General features: G+C 49.5%; 12 non-coding genes across 12 annotated transcripts; all 12 read left to right on the forward strand.

Annotated features, from left to right (window-relative positions):
* Positions 1 to 7,704: 7,704 nt before the first annotated feature.
* Positions 7,705 to 7,777, forward strand: TRNAR-UCG (transfer RNA arginine (anticodon UCG)). Its single transcript has one exon. It is a non-coding gene; the product is annotated as a tRNA-Arg (tRNA).
* Positions 7,778 to 8,580: 803 nt separating this feature from the next.
* TRNAR-CCU (transfer RNA arginine (anticodon CCU)) lies at positions 8,581 to 8,653 on the forward strand. The gene has a single exon. It is a non-coding gene; the product is annotated as a tRNA-Arg (tRNA).
* Positions 8,654 to 9,299: 646 nt separating this feature from the next.
* Positions 9,300 to 9,372, forward strand: TRNAR-UCG (transfer RNA arginine (anticodon UCG)). The gene has a single exon. It is a non-coding gene; the product is annotated as a tRNA-Arg (tRNA).
* An 802-nt stretch (positions 9,373 to 10,174) lies between these two features.
* TRNAR-CCU (transfer RNA arginine (anticodon CCU)) lies at positions 10,175 to 10,247 on the forward strand. The gene has a single exon. It is a non-coding gene; the product is annotated as a tRNA-Arg (tRNA).
* Positions 10,248 to 10,886: 639 nt separating this feature from the next.
* Positions 10,887 to 10,959, forward strand: TRNAR-UCG (transfer RNA arginine (anticodon UCG)). The gene has a single exon. It is a non-coding gene; the product is annotated as a tRNA-Arg (tRNA).
* An 802-nt stretch (positions 10,960 to 11,761) lies between these two features.
* Positions 11,762 to 11,834, forward strand: TRNAR-CCU (transfer RNA arginine (anticodon CCU)). Its single transcript has one exon. It is a non-coding gene; the product is annotated as a tRNA-Arg (tRNA).
* A 639-nt stretch (positions 11,835 to 12,473) lies between these two features.
* TRNAR-UCG (transfer RNA arginine (anticodon UCG)) lies at positions 12,474 to 12,546 on the forward strand. The gene has a single exon. It is a non-coding gene; the product is annotated as a tRNA-Arg (tRNA).
* A 1,522-nt stretch (positions 12,547 to 14,068) lies between these two features.
* TRNAR-UCG (transfer RNA arginine (anticodon UCG)) lies at positions 14,069 to 14,141 on the forward strand. Its single transcript has one exon. It is a non-coding gene; the product is annotated as a tRNA-Arg (tRNA).
* Positions 14,142 to 15,663: 1,522 nt separating this feature from the next.
* On the forward strand, positions 15,664 to 15,736 carry TRNAR-UCG (transfer RNA arginine (anticodon UCG)). Its single transcript has one exon. It is a non-coding gene; the product is annotated as a tRNA-Arg (tRNA).
* Positions 15,737 to 16,539: 803 nt separating this feature from the next.
* Positions 16,540 to 16,612, forward strand: TRNAR-CCU (transfer RNA arginine (anticodon CCU)). Its single transcript has one exon. It is a non-coding gene; the product is annotated as a tRNA-Arg (tRNA).
* Positions 16,613 to 18,133: 1,521 nt separating this feature from the next.
* Positions 18,134 to 18,206, forward strand: TRNAR-CCU (transfer RNA arginine (anticodon CCU)). Its single transcript has one exon. It is a non-coding gene; the product is annotated as a tRNA-Arg (tRNA).
* Positions 18,207 to 18,852: 646 nt separating this feature from the next.
* Positions 18,853 to 18,925, forward strand: TRNAR-UCG (transfer RNA arginine (anticodon UCG)). The gene has a single exon. It is a non-coding gene; the product is annotated as a tRNA-Arg (tRNA).
* Positions 18,926 to 20,059: the final 1,134 nt, after the last annotated feature.

A 20,059-nucleotide genomic window follows, 5' to 3' on the forward strand; every position in this document is an offset into this window, starting at 1 on the left:
TCGGAACCGCCGGACCTATCGGAGGTCAAACTGTGGAAAAAAACTCGGAGAAAAAGGACCATCGGGAAAGGGCTGAGAGGCAGGTGCATTCCCGGGCCCCTGGGGGCCCCGGCGGGCGGGCCCGGGTGCTGCCTGGCCCCGTCTCAGCATGGCCAGACCTCGCGGGGACCTGCCTGAGCAAACTCGGAGGAAAAGGCCCATCGGCAAGGGGGCTAAGCAGCAGGTGCGTACCCAGGCCCCTGGGGGCCCCGGCGGGAGGGCCCGGGTCCTGCCTTCCCCTGATTCAGAATCGCCAGACCACACGGAGGTCTGACTGACCCTCTCCCTAGTAATCCGGAGGAAAATTACCCCCCTTTCTTGTAATCCGTGCACTAGAGGTGACAGAGGGGACCCAAGGCGCGAAAGTACCCGACCTCCTGGAGCCCTCGCTGGGATCCGGGAGGCAAATGGCACCTCATCGGGACTTCCAGGGAAGTTCGGCCATCTGGTCGCCCCCATTGGAAAGCATTGCGGGCGACCAGATGGCCGAGGCGATCCGGGAGACCAGATGGCCGAGGGGATCCTGGAGACCAGATGGCCGAGGGGATCCGGGAGACCAGATGGCCGAGGGGATCCGGGCGACCAGATGGCCGGGCACGAAAGGGGCGCCATCCGGTCGCCCCGTGCCCCCACGAAGGAGGGAGCGGGCGCCCGGGGCATGGCGGGCCGGAGGCCCGGGGCCCCAGCCGGGCCACAGCCATGGAGGCTGCCAGGGGCCGGCGGGCCCTCCGACCCGGGGCCCGCTTACACCTTGACAAGCAGGGGAGGCCTGCAAGGGACCGACGGACCCCTGTCCTGGGCCCTGGGTGGAGCGGCAGCCCGGGGGACCGGGCCCAGGGCCGGAGCGCCCGACCCGGGGCCCCGACCGGGCCCCTGGACCCAGCCGGGGCTCCCAGGCCCGGAGGCACAGGGGAAGCCTCCCCGGGCCCGCCGGACCCCGTCCCGGGCACCCTGCCCCGCGGCAGGACCCAGGACGGAGCCCGGGGTGGGGAGGCCACCCTCCCCGGGGCCCTCAGGGGCCCCGGCTGGAGCTCCTGAACACAGACAAGCAAGGGGAGGCTCCCCGGGCACATCGGAACCCCTTTCCGGGCCCTTGGCAGTGCGGCAGGCTGGGAGACAGGGCCCAGGGCCTGAGCACCCGACCCGGGGCCCGCCCGGGCCCCTGGACCCAGCCGGGGCTCCCAAGCCCGGAGGCGCATGGGACGCCTCCCCGGTCCCTCCGGACCCCATCCCGGGCACCCTGCCACGCAGCAGCACCAAGGACAGAGCCCGGGGTGGGGAGGCCGCCCTCCCCGGGCCCTCAGGGGCCCTAGCCACTGCTCCTGAACCCAGCCAAGCAAGGGGAGGCTCCCCGGGCACATCGGAACCCCTTCCCGGGCCCTTGGCCGTGCGGCAGGCTGGGAGACAGGGCCCAGGGCCGGAGCACCCGACCCGGGGCCCGCCCGGGCCCCTGGACCCAGCCGGGGCTCCCAAGCCCGGAGGCGCATGGGACGCCTCCCCGGTCCCTCCGGACCCCGTCCCGGGCACCCTGCCACGCAGCAGGACCAAGGACAGAGCCCGGGGTGGGGAGGCCGCCCTCCCCAGGCCCTCAGGGGCCCTAGCCACTGCTCCTGAACCCAGCCAAGCAAGGGGAGGCTCCCCGGGCACATCGGAACCCCTTCCCGGGCCCTTGGCAGTGCGGCAGGCTGGGAGACAGGGCCCAGGGCCGGAGCACCCGACCCGGGGCCCGGCCGGGCCCCTGGACGCAGCCGGGGCTCCCAAGCCCGGAGGTGCATGGGACGCCTCTCCGGTCCCTCCGGACCCCGTCCCGGGCACCCTGCCACGCAGCAGGACCAAGGACAGAGCCCGGGGTGGGGAGGCCGCCCTCCCCGGGCCCTCAGGGGCCCTAGCCACTGCTCCTGAACCCAGCCAAGCAAGGGGAGGCTCCCCGGGCACATCGGAACCCCTTCCCGGGCCCTTGGCAGTGCGGCAGGCTGGGAGACAGGGCCCAGGGCCGGAGCACCCGACCCGGGGCCCGGCCGGGCCCCTGGACGCAGCCGGGGCTCCCAAGCCCGGAGGTGCATGGGACGCCTCCCCGGTCCCTCCGGACCCCGTCCCGGGCACCCTGCCACGCAGCAGGACCAAGGACAGAGCCCGGGGTGGGGAGGCCGCCCTCCACGGGCCCTCAGGGGCCCTAGCCACTGCTCCTGAACCCAGCCAAGCAAGGGGAGGCTCCCCGGGCACATCGGAACCCCTTCCCGGGCCCTTGGCCGTGCGGCAGGCTGAGAGACAGGGCCCAGGGCCGGAGCACCCGACCCGGGGCCCGCCCGGGCCCCTGGACCCAGCCGGGGCTCCCAAGCCCGGAGGCGCATGGGACGCCTCCCCGGACCCATGGAGCCCGTCCTGGGCATTGAGCCATGCCGTTGGCCTGGAGATGGGTGCCCCGGACGCCCGGGGGAGGTCTGTCTGGGACACATGGAGCCCGTCCTGGGCATTGAACCATGCCGTTGGCCTGGAGAAGTGAGCCCCGGACGCCCGGGGGAGGACTGCCCGGTACCCGTGGAGCCCTTCCCGGGTACTTTGCAACGCCGTTGGCCTCCTGGAGATGGGTGCCCCGAACGCCCGGGGGGCGGGCTGCCCGGGACCCGTGGAGCCCGTCCTGGGCACTCTGACCTGCTGTTGGCCCGGGGGGGAGGGACCCCAGACGACCGGGACCCGTGGAGCCCGTCCTTGGCACTCTGACAAGCCGTTGGCCCGGGGAAGGGAGCCCCAGACGACCGGGACCTGTGGAGCCCGTCCTGGGCACTCCTGTATGCCGTTGGCCCGGGGAAGGGAGCCCCGGACGTCCGGGACCCGTGGAGCCCGTCCTGGGCACTCCTGTATGCCGTTGGCCCGGGGAAGGGAGCCCCGGACGTCCGGGACCCGTGGAGCCCATCCTGGGCACTCTGAAATGCTTTGGCCCGGGGAAGGGAGCCCCGGACACCCGGGGGGGAGGACTGCCCGGGACCCGTGGAACTCGTCCTGGGCACTCTGACATGCCGCTGGCCCGGGGAAGGGTGCCCCGGACGCCCGGGGCCCGTGGAGCCCGTCCTGGGCACTCTGACAAGCCGTTGGCCCGGGGAAGGGAGACCTGGACGCCCGGAACCCGTGGAGCCCGTCCTGGGCACTCTGAAATGCTTTGGCCCGGGGAAGGGAGCCCCGGACGCCTGGGGGAGGACTGCCCGGGACCCGTGGAACTGGTCCTGGGCACTCTGACATGCCGCTGGCCCGGGGAAGGGTGCCCCGGATGACCGGGGCCCGTGGAGCCCGTCCTGAGCACTCTGCCATGCCGTCAGCCTGGATGGAGCCCCGGACGCCCGGGGGGGCGAAGGCCCGGGACGCATGGAGCCTGTCCCGGGCACTCTGCCATGCCGTCGGCCTGGATGGAGCACCGGACGCCCGGGGGACGACTGCCCAAGAGCCATGGAGCCCGTCCTGGGCAATTTGACATGCAGTTGGCCTGGAGGAAGGAAGCTCCGGGTGGCCTAGGGAGGTGTTGCCCAGGCATATCCCATCTGGTCCCCATGGCAGAGAACCACCAACCCTGGAGGGGTGTCCGGGCATACCCTGCCCCATAGTAATCCGGAGGCAAATTACCCCCCTTTCTTGCAATCTGTGCACGCGAGGTGACAGAGGGGACCCAAGGCGTGAAAGAACCCGACCTCATGGAGCCCTCGCTGGGATCCGGGAGGCGAATGGCACCTCATTAAGACTTCCAGGGAAGTTCGGCCATCTGGTCCCCCCCATAGGAAAGCGTTGCGGGCGACCAGATGCCCGAGGGGATCCGGGCGACCAGATGGCCGAGGGAATCCGGGCGACCAGATGGCTGGGCATGGAGGTGAAGCCGCCTGGACTCTTCCCCACCCCGTCCCCGTCCCGGGACGAATGCCCGGGACGCATGGAGCCCGTCCTGGCCACTTGACGTCCCGTCCTGGGCATTGAACCATGCCGTCGGCCTGGAGAAGGGAGCCCCCGGACGCCCGGGGGAGGACTGCCCGGTACCCGTGGAGCCCTTCCCGGGTACTTTGCAACGCCGTTGGCCTCCTGGAGATGGGTGCCCCGGATGCCCGGGGGTGGGCTGCCCGGGACCCATGGAGCCCGTCCTGGGCACTTTTACATGCCGTCGGCCTTGAGGTGGGTGCCCTGGACGCCCGGGGGAGGCCTGCCCGGTACCCGTGGAGTCCTTTCCGGGTACTTTGCAACGCCGTTGGCCTCCTGGAGATATGTGCCCCGAACGCCCGGGGGGAGGGCTGTCCGGGGCCCATGGGGCCCGTCCTGGGCACTGTGACATGCCGTCGGCCTGGAGGTGGGAGCCCCGGACGAGTGGGGGAAGGCTGCCCGGGACCCGTGGAGCCCTTCCCGGGTACTTTGCCATCCCGTTGGCCTCCTGGAGATGGGTGCCCCGGACGCCCGGGGGAGGTCTGTCCGGGGCCCATGGAGCCCGTCCTGGGCAGTGTGACATGCCGTCGGCCTAAAGGTGGGAGCCCCGGACGCCCGGGGGAAGGCTGCCCGGGACCCGTGGAGCCCTTCCCGGGTACTTTGCCATCCCGTTGGCCTCATGGAGATGGGTGCCCCGGACGCCCAGGGGAGGTCTGTCCGGGACACGTGGAGCCCGTCCTGGGCATTGAGCCATGCCGTTGGCCCGGAGAATGGAGCCCCCAGACGCCCGGGAGAGGTGTTGCCCAGGCATATCTCATCTGGTCCCCCGGGCAGAGAACCACCAGCCCTGGAGAGGTGTCCGGGCGTACCCTGCCCCTAGTAATCCGGAGGGAAATTACCCCCCTTTCTTGCAATCCGTGCACGCGAGGTGACAGAGGGGACCCAAGGCGTAAAAGAACCCGACCTCATGGAGCCCTAGCTGGGATCCAGGAGCCGAATGGCACCTCATCGGGACTTCCAGGGAAGCCCGGCCATCTGGTCGCCCCATTGGAAAGCATCGCGGGCGACCAGAGGGCCGGGATCGAAAGGACTCCCAGCTCCCCATCCATCCCAAGCCTTCGCGGTAGGGTTCCTGACTGCCTGCCCACGCAAGGCAGGGCTCTTGGACCCCGGCTGGGCCTCAGGCGCAGGTTGGACCACCGGAGCTCTAGGGCCCGGACGACCTGGGGGAGGAATGCCCGGGACCCGTGGAGCCCGTCCTGGGTACTTTGACATGCCGTCGGCCTGGAGGTGGGTGCCCCGGACGCCCCGGGGGAAGCTGCCCGGGACCCATGGAGCCCGTCCTGGGTACTTTGACATTCCGTCGGCCTGGAGGTGGGAGCCCCGGACGCCCGGGGGGAGGTCTGCCCGGGACCCATGGAGCCCGTCCTGGGTACTTTGCCAATGCCGTTGGCCTCATGGAGATGGGTGCCCCGGACGCCCGGGGGACGAATGCCCGGGACGCATGGAGCCCGTCCTGGGCACTTTTCCATGCCTTCGGCCTGGAGCCCCCAGACACCCAGGGGAGGACCACCGTGAAAACCATGGAGCCCGACCCGGGCACTCTGCCATACCGTCAGCCTAGATGGAGCCCCGGACGCCCAGGGGACGAATGCCCGGGACGCATGGAGCCCGTCCTGGGCACTTTTCAATGCCGTCAGCCTGGATGGAGCCCCGGACGCCCGGGGGACGACTGCCCAGGAGCCATGGAGCCCGTCCTGGGCAATTTGACATGCAGTTGGCCTGGAGGAAGGAAGCCCCGGGTGGCCTAGGGAGGTGTTGCCCAGGCATAGCCCATCTGGTCCCCATGGCAGAGAACCACCAGCCTCGGAGGGGTGTCCGGGCGTACCCTTCTCCCTAGTAATCCGGAGGAAAATTACCCCCTTTTCTTGTAATCTGTGCACGCGAGGTGACAGAGGGGACCCAAGGCGCGAATGTACCAAACCTCCTGGAGCCCTCGCTGGGATCCGGGCGGCGAATGGCACCTCATCGGGACTTCCAGGGAAGTTCGGCCATCTGGTCGCCCCATAGGAAAGCGTTGCGGGCGACCAGATGCCCGAGGGGATCCGGGCGACCAGATGGCCGAGGGAATCTGGGCGATCAGATGGCTGGACACGGAAGTGAAGCCGCCTGGACTCTCCCGACCCTGTCCCCGTCCCCGTGCCCGTGCCCGGGATGCATGGAGCCCGTCCTGGGCACTTTTCCATGCCTTCGGCCTGGAGCCCCCAGACACCCAGGGGAGGACCACCGTGAAAGCCATGGAGCCCGACCCGGGCACTGTGCCATGCCGTCGGCCTGGATGGAGCCCCGGACGCCCGGGGGACAAATGCCCGGGACGCATGGAGCCCGTCCTGGGCACTTTTCCATGCCTTCGGCATGGAGCGCCCCGACACCCTGGGGAGGACCACCCTGGAAACCATGGAGCCCGACCCGGGCACTCTGCCATGCCGTCGGCCTGGATGGAGCCCCGGACGCCCGGGGGACAAATGCCCGGGACGCATGGAGCCCGTCCTGGGTACTTTTCCATGCCGTCGGCCAGGAGCCCCCTGACACCCAGGGGAGGACCACCGTGAAAACCATGGAGCCCGACCCGGGCACTCTGCCATACCGTCAGCCTGGATGTAGCCCCGGACGCCCCGGGGACGAATGCCCGGGACGCATGGAGCCCGTCCCGGGCACTCTGCCATGCCGTCCCGACAAATTCGTACGGACTCCTAACCTTCCGACACGGATCGGAATCGAGCCCTTTCTGACCCAGCAGATTTTCTTGTTGATTTGCTATATACTTTACGTACGATTTTATGGGGGCCGATTCCGATCCGGTACGTAAAAGCAAATACGACCGACATGTCGGACAACCACGTACACCCAGGGGATAGGACTGCCCGGGTCACATGGACCCCGTCCTGGGCACTCTGATCTGCCGCCGGCGCCGGGGATCGAACCGTGATCACCAGATGGGGATATCCCAAAAATCTGGCATGGATACGGCCCGCCAGGACAGGTTTGGGCACCCCTGGCCTAATGGATAAGGCACTGGCCTCCTAAGCCAGGAATTGTGGGTTCGAGTCCCATCTGAGGTGCAAACCAAAGTTCACTCTTAGTTTTCCAGAAAAATAAGTATATTTATTACATGCTTCCTCTCAGATGTTTATGAGGTATTAGGAACTTTGAAATGGTACCATTTTACTTCTGTACTCTTCAGAGTCATGTTGATGTTCTGAAACTACAAAGTCAATTTTTAAACACCTATCTTTGTCAGATGCATTTTTGACCCGGCAGAAGATATTCCTTTGGAAAAAATGATTTGAATTGGATTGGTGTTACTGTTGTTTCTAGAGGTGGTGAAAGGCTTTCAGGCACTTGAATAGGGCAAGTCAGGATTCATGAAACGTATACAACCTTTGAGTGTGTGTAAATTGGAATATCCAGGAAGGAGCAGTTTGTACTACTTTCAAAACATTTTCTCTCCACTTCTGGAAACATCCAGAGCTATATACAGCATACTCTGAGCTTTAATCTCATGAAGAAAGAGGTTTAAATGCAAAAAATAAAACAATAGCTTATCGTACTGGTGACATTCTCATTATATAAATTCCAAAAAAGTGATTTAATTGAAAGGAGCTGAAAAAACCCCACAATGGTTTGTAAACCTAAATAACTATAAATAATATATTTTCCATCCTTGCATACCACCTACAGTATATAAATAAATGCAGCAGGACACATGACCGCGTGGCCTAATGGATAAGGCGTCTGACTTCGAATCAGAAGATTGAGGGTTCGAGTCCCTTCGTGGTCGGTTTTTGCCAATGGTCACACAATTCAGGTTTCCATTCAGAATGGAAGCAGGCTCTTCCAATACTCTCATAGCCATCATGTTCTCATTCCTAATTAATAATAAAGTGGAGTACATACTACACAGTCATTTAGATTGCATCTTCAGTCTAAAATCTAGTGCATTTAAGTGGCATTAAAAAGTGCTTCTATGTACACGCACTGAATATGTACTAGGTTTGCAGACTTTTGACTTCACAGAATGGGTTTTTAGCTTAAGTGTGTGTAGATGAACTGCAAGGTGTGTAAGTATGTGTTCATGGAGTGCTTCAAGTGTAAAATCTGTATGATTTGTGCAGTTAAAGTGCTAATTTTGCCAACGAGAAAGAAAAGTACAACAGAAGAATTATAAAGGATTGGCACATTGGCTGCCTTTGCTGATGACACAGTTGGCTAATTTGTAAAGCACTGGTCTATTAAGTTGCAGAGTGTGGTTGAACTTGGTTAGTAGACTTGGTGCCTGTTTCTGTGTCCTGCTGAAGACAAGGACGGCTTGATACCACTGTCAAAGCCCAGTTTAATGAGAAAAGCATCCATGGAAGAAGAAGTGTTGATTCGAAAATGGTACTCCTCCAATTTCTCTGCACTTGCTACAAATGCAGAGTCTCCATTATAGCACAGAACAGAGTGTTAAAGTCGGGGATGGAAGAGCATGAAAATGGGAAGTTTACTTATGGAGAGAACTTAGAAATATCCTGTGTGCAGACACCAGTGTTGGACGATTGAATACATTTAAATAATGCCTCTAGATTGTTGGCATTTATCTGTGCCTCAGTGGCCTAATGGATAAGGCACTGGCCTCCTAAGCCAGGGATTGTGGGTTCGAGTCCCATCTGAGGTGCAAACCAAAGTTCACTCTTACTTTTCCAGAAAAATAAGTATATTTATTACATGCTTCCTCTCAGATGTTTATGAGGTATTAGGAACTTTGAAATGGTACCATTTTACTTCTGTACTCTTCAGAGTCATGTTGATGTTCTGAAACTACAAAGTCAATTTTTAAACACCTATCTTTGTCAGATGCATTTTTGACCCGGCAGAAGATATTCCTTTGGAAAAAATGATTTGAATTGGATTGGTGTAACTGTTGTTTCTAGAGGTAGTGAAAGGCTTTCAGGCACTTGAATAGGGCAAGTCAGGATTCATGAAACGTATACAACCTTTGAGTGTGTGTAAATTGGAATATCCGGGAAGGAGCAGTTTGTACTACTTTCAAAACAGTTTCTCTCCACTTCTGGAAACATCCAGAGCTATATAAAGCATACTCTGAGCTTTAATCTCATGAAGAAAGAGGTTTAAATGCAAAAAAGAAAACAATAGCTTATCGTACTGGTGACATTCTCATTATATAAATTCCAAAAAAGTGATTTAATTGAAAGGAGCTGAAAAAACCCCACAATGGTTTGTAAACCTAAATAACTATAAATAATATATTTTCCATCCTTGCATACCACCTACAGTATATAAATAAACGCAGCAGGACACATGACCACGTGGCCTAATGGATAAGGCGTCTGACTTCGAATCAGAAGATTGAGGGTTCGAGTCCCTTCGTGGTCGGTTTTTGCCAATGGTCACACAATTCAGGTTTCCATTCAGAATGGAAGCAGGCTCTTCCAATACTCTCATAGCCATCATGTTCTCATTCCTAATTAATAATAAAGTGGAGTACATACTGCACAGTCATTTAGATTGCATCTTCAGTCTAAAATCTAGTGCATTTAAGTGGCATTAAAAAGTGCTTCTATGTACACGCACTGAATATGTACTAGGTTTGCAGACTTTTGACTTCACGGAATGGGTTTTTAGCTTAAGTGTGTGTAGATGAACTGCAAGGTGTGTAAGTATGTGTTCATGGAGTGCTTCAAGTGTAAAATCTGTATGATTTGTGCAGTTAAAGTGCTAATTTTGCCTACGAGAAAGAAAAGTACTACAGAAGAATTATAAAGGATTGGCACATTGGCTGCCTTTGCTGATGACACAGTTGGCTAATTTGTAAAGCACTGGTCTATTAAGTTGCAGAGTGTGGTTGAACTTGGTTAGTAGACTTGGTGCCTGTTTCTGTGTCCTGCTGAAGACAAGGACGGCTTGATACCACTGTCAAAGGCAGTTTAATGAGAAAAGCATCCATGGAAGAAGAAGTGTTGATTCGAAAATGGTACTCCTCCAATTTCTCTGCACTTGCTACAAATGCAGAGTCTCCATTATAGCACAGAACAGAGTGTTAAAGTCGGGGATGGAAGAGGATGAAAATGGGAAGTTTACTTATGTAGAGAACTGAGAAATATCCTGTGTGCAGACACCAGTGTTGGACGATTGAATACATTTAAATAATGCCTCTAGATTGCTGGCATTTATCTGTGCCTCAGTGGCCTAATGGATAAGGCACTGGCCTCCTAAGCCAGGGATTATGGGTTCGAGTCCCATCTGAGGTGCAAACCAAGGTTCACTCTTACTTTTCCAGAAAAATAAGTATATTTATTACATGCTTCCTCTCAGATGTTTATGAGGTATTAGGAACTTTGAAATGGTACCATCTGTACTCTTCAGAGTCATGTTGATGTTCTGAAACTACAAAGTCAATTTTTAAACACCTATCTTTGTCAGATGCATTTTTGACACGGCAGAAGATATTCCTTTGGAAAAAATGATTTGAATTGGATTGGTGTAACTGTTGTTCCTAGAGGTGGTGAAAGGCTTTCAGGCACTTGAATAGGGCAAGTCAGGATTCATGAAACGTATACAACCTTTGAGTGTGTGTAAATTGGAATATCCAGGAAGGAGCAGTTTGTACTACTTTCAAAACAGTTTCTCTCCACTTCTGGAAACATCCAGAGCTATATAAAGCATACTCTGAGCTTTAATCTCATGAAGAAAGAGGTTTAAATGCAAAAAAGAAAACAATAGCTTATCGTACTGGTGACATTCTCATTATATAAATTCCAAAAAAGTGATTTAATTGAAAGGAGCTGAAAAAACCCCACAATGGTTTGTAAACCTAAATAACTATAAATAATATATTTTCCATCCTTGCATACCACCTACAGTATATAAATAAACGCAGCAGGACACATGACCACGTGGCCTAATGGATAAGGCGTCTGACTTCGAATCAGAAGATTGAGGGTTCGAGTCCCTTCGTGGTCGGTTTTTGCCAATGGTCACACAATTCAGGTTTCCATTCAGAATGGAAGCAGGCTCTTCCAATACTCTCATAGCCATCATGTTCTCATTCCTAATTAATAATAAAGTGGAGTACATACTGCACAGTCATTTAGATTGCATCTTCAGTCTAAAATCTAGTGCATTTAAGTGGCATTAAAAAGTGCTTCTATGTACACGCACTGAATATGTACTAGGTTTGCAGACTTTTGACTTCACGGAATGGGTTTTTAGCTTAAGTGTGTGTAGATGAACTGCAACGTGTGTAAGTATGTGTTCATGGAGTGCTTCAAGTGTAAAATCTGTATGATTTGTGCAGTTAAAGTGCTAATTTTGCCTACGAGAAAGAAAAGTACTACAGAAGAATTATAAAGGATTGGCACATTGGCTGCCTTTGCTGATGACACAGTTGGCTAATTTGTAAAGCACTGGTCTATTAAGTTGCAGAGTGTGGTTGAACTTGGTTAGTAGACTTGGTGCCTGTTTCTGTGTCCTGCTGAAGACAAGGACGGCTTGATACCACTGTCAAAGGCAGTTTAATGAGAAAAGCATCCATGGAAGAAGAAGTGTTGATTCGAAAATGGTACTCCTCCAATTTCTCTGCACTTGCTACAAATGCAGAGTCTCCATTATAGCACAGAACAGAGTGTTAAAGTCGGGGATGGAAGAGGATGAAAATGGGAAGTTTACTTATGGAGAGAACTGAGAAATATCCTGTGTGCAGACACCAGTGTTGGACGATTGAATACATTTAAATAATGCCTCTAGATTGCTGGCATTTATCTGTGCCTCAGTGGCCTAATGGATAAGGCACTGGCCTCCTAAGCCAGGGATTATGGGTTCGAGTCCCATCTGAGGTGCAAACCAAGGTTCACTCTTACTTTTCCAGAAAAATAAGTATATTTATTACATGCTTCCTCTCAGATGTTTATGAGGTATTAGGAACTTTGAAATGGTACCATCTGTACTCTTCAGAGTCATGTTGATGTTCTGAAACTACAAAGTCAATTTTTAAACACCTATCTTTGTCAGATGCATTTTTCACACGGCAGAAGATATTCCTTTGGAAAAAATGATTTGAATTGGATTGGTGTAACTGTTGTTCCTAGAGGTGGTGAAAGGCTTTCAGGCACTTGAATAGGGCAAGTCAGGATTCATGAAACGTATACAACCTTTGAGTGTGTGTAAATTGGAATATCCAGGAAGGAGCAGTTTGTACTACTTTCAAAACAGTTTCTCTCCACTTCTGGAAACATCCAGAGCTATATAAAGCATACTCTGAGCTTTAATCTCATGAAGAAAGAGGTTTAAATGCAAAAAAGAAAACAATAGCTTATCGTACTGGTGACATTCTCAATATATAAATTCCAAAAAAGTGATTTAATTGAAAGGAGCTGAAAAAACCCCACAATGGTTTGTAAACCTAAATAACTATAAATAATATATTTTCCATCCTTGCATACCACCTACAGTATATAAATAAACGCAGCAGGACACATGACCGTGTGGCCTAATGGATAAGGCGTCTGACTTCGAATCAGAAGATTGAGGGTTCGAGTCCCTTCATGGTCGGTTTTTGCCAATGGTCACACAATTCAGGTTTCCATTCAGAATGGAAGCAGGCTCTTCCAATACTCTCATAGCCATCATGTTCTCATTCCTAATTAATAATAAAGTGGAGTAAATACTGCACAGTCATTTAGATTGCATCGTCAGTCTAAAATCTAGTGCATTTAAGTGGCATTAAAAAGTGCTTCTATGTACACGCACTGAATATGTACTAGGTTTGCAGACTTTTGACTTCACAGAATGGGTTTTTAGCTTAAGTGTGTATAGATGAACTGCAAGGTGTGTAAGTATGTGTTCATGGAGTGCTTCAAGTGTAAAATCTGTATGATTTGTGCAGTTAAAGTGCTAATTTTGCCTACGAGAAAGAAAAGTACAACAGAAGAATTATAAAGGATTGGCACATTGGCTGCCTTTGCTGATGACACAGTTGGCTAATTTGTAAAGCACTGGTCTATTAAGTTGCAGAGTGTGGTTGAACTTGGTTAGTAGACTTGGTGCCTGTTTCTGTGTCCTGCTGAAGACAAGGACGGCTTGATACCACTGTCAAAGCCCAGTTTAATGAGAAAAGCATCCATGGAAGAAGAAGTGTTGATTCGAAAATGGTACTCCTCCAATTTCTCTGCACTTGCTACAAATGCAGAGTCTCCATTATAGCACAGAACAGAGTGTTAAAGTCGGGGATGGAAGAGCATGAAAATGGGAAGTTTACTTATGGAGAGAACTGAGAAATATCCTGTGTGCAGACACCAGTGTTGGACGATTGAATACATTTAAATAATGCCTCTAGATTGCTGGCATTTATCTGTGCCTCAGTGGCCTAATGGATAAGGCACTGGCCTCTTAAACCAGGGATTGTGGTTTCGAGTCCCATCTGAGGTGCAAATTAAAGTTCACTCTTACTTTTCCAGAAAAATAAGTATATTTATTACATGCTTCCTCTCAGATGTTTATGAGGTATTAGGAACTTTGCAATGGTACCATTTTACTTCTGTACTCTTCAGAGTCATGTTGATGTTCTGAAACTACAAAGTCAATTTTTAAACACCTATCTTTGTCAGATGCATTTTTGACCCGGCAGAAGATATTCCTTTGGAAAAAATGATTTGAATTGGATTGGTGTAGCTGTTGTTTCTAGAGGTAGTGAAAGGCTTTCAGGCACTTGAATAGGGCAAGTCAGGATTCATGAAACGTATACAACCTTTGAGTGTGTGTAAATTGGAATATCCAGGAAGGAGCAGTTTGTACTACTTTCAAAACAGTTTCTCTCCACTTCTGGAAACATCCAGAGCTATATAAAGCATACTCTGAGCTTTAATCTCATGAAGAAAGAGGTTTAAATGCAAAAAAGAAAACAATAGCTTATCGTACTGGTGACATTCTCATTATATAAATTCCAAAAAAGTGATTTAATTGAAAAGAGCTGAAAAAACCCCACAATGGTTTGTAAACCTAAATAACTATAAATAATTTATTTTCCATCCTTGCATACCACCTACAGTATATAAATAAACGCAGCAGGACACATGACCGCGTGGCCTAATGGATAAGGCGTCTGACTTCGAATCGGAAGATTGAGGGTTCGGGTCCCTTCGTGGTCGGTTTTTGCCAATGGTCACACAATTCAGGTTTCCATTCAGAATGGAAGCAGGCTCTTCCAATACTCTCATAGCCATCATGTTCTCATTCCTAATTAATAATAAAGTGGAGTACATACTGCACAGTCATTTAGATTGCATCTTCAGTCTAAAATCTAGTGCATTTAAGTGGCATTAAAAAGTGCTTCTATGTACACGCACTGAATATGTACTAGGTTTGCAGACTTTTGACTTCACAGAATGGGTTTTTAGCTAAAGTGTGTGTAGATGAACTGCAAGGTGTGTAAGTATGTGTTCATGGAGTGCTTCAAGTGTAAAATCTGTATGATTTGTGCAGTTAAAGTGCTAATTTTGCCTACGAGAAAGAAAAGTACTACAGAAGAATTATAAAGGATTGGCACATTGGCTGCCTTTGCTGTTGACACAGTTGGCTAATTTGTAAAGCACTGGTCTATTAAGTTGCAGAGTGTGGTTGAACTTGATTAGTAGACTTGGTGCCTGTTTCTGTGTCCTGCTGAAGACAAGGATGGCTTGATACCACTGTCAAAGCCCAGTTTAATGAGAAAAGCATCCATGGAAGAAGAAGTGTTGATTCGAAAATGGTACTCCTCCAATTTCTCTGCACTTGCTACAAATGCAGAGTCTCCATTATAGCACAGAACAGAGTGTTAAAGTCGGGGATGGAAGAGGATGTAAATGGGAAGTTTACTTATGGAGAGAACTGAGAAATATCCTGTGTGCAGACACCAGTGTTGGACGATTGAATACATTTAAATAATGCCTCTAGATTGCTGGCATTTATCTGTGCCTCAGTGGCCTAATGGATAAGGCACTGACCTCTTAAGCCAGGGATTGTGGGTTCGAGTTCCATCTGAGGTGCAAACTAAAGTTCACTCTTACTTTTCCAGAAAAATAAGTATATTTATTACATGCTTCCTCTCAGATGTTTATGAGGTATTAGGAACTTTGAAATGGTACCATTTTACTTCTGTACTCTTCAGAGTCATGTTGATGTTCTGAAACTACAAAGTCAATTTTTAAACACCTATCTTTGTCAGATGCATTTTTGACCCGGCAGAAGATATTGCTTTGGAAAAAATGATTTGAATTGGATTGGTGTTACTGTTGTTTCTAGAGGTGGTGAAAGGCTTTCAGGCACTTGAATAGGGCAAGTCAGGATTCATGAAACGTATACAACCTTTGAGTGTGTGTAAATTGGAATATCCAGGAAGGAGCAGTTTGTACTACTTTCAAAACATTTTCTCTCCACTTCTGGAAACATCCAGAGCTATATACAGCATACTCTGAGCTTTAATCTCATGAAGAAAGAGGTTTAAATGCAAAAAAGAAAACAATAGCTTATCGTACTGGTGACATTCTCATTATATAAATTCCAAAAAAGTGATTTAATTGAAAGGAGCTGAAAAAACCCCACAATGGTTTGTAAACCTAAATAACTATAAATAATATATTTTCCATCCTTGCATACCACCTACAGTATATAAATAAATGCAGCAGGACACATGACCGCGTGGCCTAATGGATAAGGCGTCTGACTTCGAATCAGAAGATTGAGGGTTCGAGTCCCTTCGTGGTCGGTTTTTGCCAATGGTCACACAATTCAGGTTTCCATTCAGAATGGAAGCAGGCTCTTCCAATACTCTCATAGCCATCATGTTCTCATTCCTAATTAATAATAAAGTGGAGTACATACTACACAGTCATTTAGATTGCATCTTCAGTCTAAAATCTAGTGCATTTAAGTGGCATTAAAAAGTGCTTCTATGTACACGCACTGAATATGTACTAGGTTTGCAGACTTTTGACTTCACAGAATGGGTTTTTAGCTTAAGTGTGTGTAGATGAACTGCAAGGTGTGTAAGTATGTGTTCATGGAGTGCTTCAAGTGTAAAATCTGTATGATTTGTGCAGTTAAAGTGCTAATTTTGCCAACGAGAAAGAAAAGTACAACAGAAGAATTATAAAGGATTGGCACATTGGCTGCCTTTGCTGATGACACAGTTGGCTAATTTGTAAAGCACTGGTCTATTAAGTTGCAGAGTGTGGTTGAACTTGGTTAGTAGACTTGGTGCCTGTTTCTGTGTCCTGCTGAAGACAAGGACGGCTTGATACCACTGTCAAAGCCCAGTTTAATGAGAAAAGCATCCATGGAAGAAGAAGTGTTGATTCGAAAATGGTACTCCTCCAATTTCTCTGCACTTGCTACAAATGCAGAGTCTCCATTATAGCACAGAACAGAGTGTTAAAGTCGGGGATGGAAGAGCATGAAAATGGGAAGTTTACTTATGGAGAGAACTTAGAAATATCCTGTGTGCAGACACCAGTGTTGGACGATTGAATACATTTAAATAATGCCTCTAGATTGTTGGCGTTTATCTGTGCCTCAGTGGCCTAATGGATAAGGCACTGGCCTCCTAAGCCAGGGATTATGGGTTCGAGTCCCATCTGAGGTGCAAACTAAAGTTCACTCTTACTTTTCCAGAAAAATAAGTATATTTATTACATGCTTCCTCTCAGATGTTTATGAGGTATTAGGAACTTTGAAATGGAACCATTTTACTTCTGTACTCTTCAGAGTCATGTTGATGTTCTGAAACTACAAAGTCAATTTTTAAACACCTATCTTTGTCAGATGCATTTTTGACCCGGCAGAAGATATTCCTTTGGAAAAAATGATTTGAATTGGATTGGTGTAACTGTTGTTTCTAGAGGTAGTGAAAGGCTTTCAGGCACTTGAATAGGGCAAGTCAGGATTCATGAAACGTATACAACCTTTGAGTGTGTGTAAATTGGAATATCCGGGAAGGAGCAGTTTGTACTACTTTCAAAACAGTTTCTCTCCACTTCTGGAAACATCCAGAGCTATATAAAGCATACTCTGAGCTTTAATCTCATGAAGAAAGAGGTTTAAATGCAAAAAAGAAAACAATAGCTTATCGTACTGGTGACATTCTCATTATATAAATTCCAAAAAAGTGATTTAATTGAAAGGAGCTGAAAAAACCCCACAATGGTTTGTAAACCTAAATAACTATAAATAATATATTTTCCATCCTTGCATACCACCTACAGTATATAAATAAACGCAGCAGGACTCATGACCGCGTGGCCTAATGGATAAGGCGTCTGACTTCAAATCAGAAGATTGAGGGTTCGAGTCCCTTCGTGGTCGGTTTTTGCCAATGGTCACACAATTCAGGTTTACATTCAGAATGGAAGCAGGCTCTTCCAATACTCTCATAGCCATCATGTTCTCATTCCTAATTAATAATAAAGTGGAGTACATACTGCACAGTCATTTAGATTGCATCTTCAGTCTAAAATCTAGTGCATTTAAGTGGCATTAAAAAGTGCTTCTATGTACACGCACTGAATATGTACTAGGTTTGCAGACTTTTGACTTCACGGAATGGGTTTTTAGCTTAAGTGTGTGTAGATGAACTGCAACGTGTGTAAGTATGTGTTCATGGAGTGCTTCAAGTGTAAAATCTGTATGATTTGTGGAGTTAAAGTGCTAATTTTGCCTACGAGAAAGAAAAGTACTACAGAAGAATTATAAAGGATTGGCACATTGGCTGCCTTTGCTGATGACACAGTTGGCTAATTTGTAAAGCACTGGTCTATTAAGTTGCAGAGTGTGGTTGAACTTGGTTAGTAGACTTGGTGCCTGTTTCTGTGTCCTGCTGAAGACAAGGACGGCTTGATACCACTGTCAAAGGCAGTTTAATGAGAAAAGCATCCATGGAAGAAGAAGTGTTGATTCGAAAATGGTACTCCTCCAATTTCTCTGCACTTGCTACAAATGCAGAGTCTCCATTATAGCACAGAACAGAGTGTTAAAGTCGGGGATGGAAGAGGATGAAAATGGGAAGTTTACTTATGGAGAGAACTGAGAAATATCCTGTGTGCAGACACCAGTGTTGGACGATTGAATACATTTAAATAATGCCTCTAGATTGCTGGCATTTATCTGTGCCTCAGTGGCCTAATGGATAAGGCACTGGCCTCCTAAGCCAGGGATTATGGGTTCGAGTCCCATCTGAGGTGCAAACTAAAGTTCACTCTTACTTTTCCAGAAAAATAAGTATATTTATTACATGCTTCCTCTCAGATGTTTATGAGGTATTAGGAACTTTGAAATGGAACCATTTTACTTCTGTACTCTTCAGAGTCATGTTGATGTTCTGAAACTACAAAGTCAATTTTTAAACACCTATCTTTGTCAGATGCATTTTTGACCCGGCAGAAGATATTCCTTTGGAAAAAATGATTTGAATTGGATTGGTGTAACTGTTGTTTCTAGAGGTGGTGAAAGGCTTTCAGGCACTTGAATAGGGCAAGTCAGGATTCATGAAACGTATACAACCTTTGAGTGTGTGTAAATTGGAATATCCAGGAAGGAGCAGTTTGTACTACTTTCAAAACAGTTTCTCTCCACTTCTGGAAACATCCAGAGCTATATAAAGCATACTCTGAGCTTTAATCTCATGAAGAAAGAGGTTTAAATGCAAAAAAGAAAACAATAGCTTATCGTACTGGTGACATTCTCAATATATAAATTCCAAAAAAGTGATTTAATTGAAAGGAGCTGAAAAAACCCCACAATGGTTTGTAAACCTAAATAACTATAAATAATATATTTTCCATCCTTGCATACCACCTACAGTATATAAATAAACGCAGCAGGACACATGACCGCGTGGCCTAATGGATAAGGCGTCTGACTTCGAATCAGAAGATTGAGGGTTCGAGTCCCTTCATGGTCGGTTTTTGCCAATGGTCACACAATTCAGGTTTCCATTCAGAATTGAAGCAGGCTCTTCCAATACTCTCATAGCCATCATGTTCTCATTCCTAATTAATAATAAAGTGGAGTAAATACTGCACAGTCATTTAGATTGCATCTTCAGTCTAAAATCTAGTGCATTTAAGTGGCATTAAAAAGTGCTTCTATGTACACGCACTGAATATGTACTAGGTTTGCAGACTTTTGACTTCACAGAATGGGGTTTTAGCTTAAGTGTGTATAGATGAACTGCAAGGTGTGTAAGTATGTGTTCATGGAGTGCTTCAAGTGTAAAATCTGTATGATTTGTGCAGTTAAAGTGCTAATTTTGCCTACGAGAAAGAAAAGTACAACAGAAGAATTATAAAGGATTGGCACATTGGCTGCCTTTGCTGATGACACAGTTGGCTAATTTGTAAAGCACTGGTCTATTAAGTTGCAGAGTGTGGTTGAACTTGGTTAGTAGACTTGGTGCCTGTTTCTGTGTCCTGCTGAAGACAAAGACGGCTTGATACCACTGTCAAAGCCCAGTTTAATGAGAAAAGCATCCATGGAAGAAGAAGTGTTGATTCGAAAATGGTACTCCTCCAATTTCTCTGCACTTGCTACAAATGCAGAGTCTCCATTATAGCACAGAACAGAGTGTTAAAGTCGGGGATGGAAGAGCATGAAAATGGGAAGTTTACTTATGGAGAGAACTGAGAAATATCCTGTGTGCAGACACCAGTGTTGGACGATTGAATACATTTAAATAATGCCTCTAGATTGCTGGCATTTATCTGTGCCTCAGTGGCCTAATGGATAAGGCACTGGCCTCTTAAACCAGGGATTGTGGGTTCGAGTCCCATCTGAGGTGCAAATTAAAGTTCACTCTTACTTTTCCAGAAAAATAAGTATATTTATTACATGCTTCCTCTCAGATGTTTATGAGGTATTAGGAACTTTGCAATGGTTCCATTTTACTTCTGTACTCTTCAGAGTCATGTTGATGTTCTGAAACTACAAAGTCAATTTTTAAACACCTATCTTTGTCAGATGCATTTTTGACCCGGCAGAAGATATTCCTTTGGAAAAAATGATTTGAATTGGATTGGTGTAGCTGTTGTTTCTAGAG

The sequence above is a fragment of the Lissotriton helveticus genome, chromosome 5_1 (genome assembly GCF_964261635.1).
Source record: "Lissotriton helveticus chromosome 5_1, aLisHel1.1, whole genome shotgun sequence".
Classification (NCBI taxonomy): domain Eukaryota; kingdom Metazoa; phylum Chordata; class Amphibia; order Caudata; family Salamandridae; genus Lissotriton; species Lissotriton helveticus.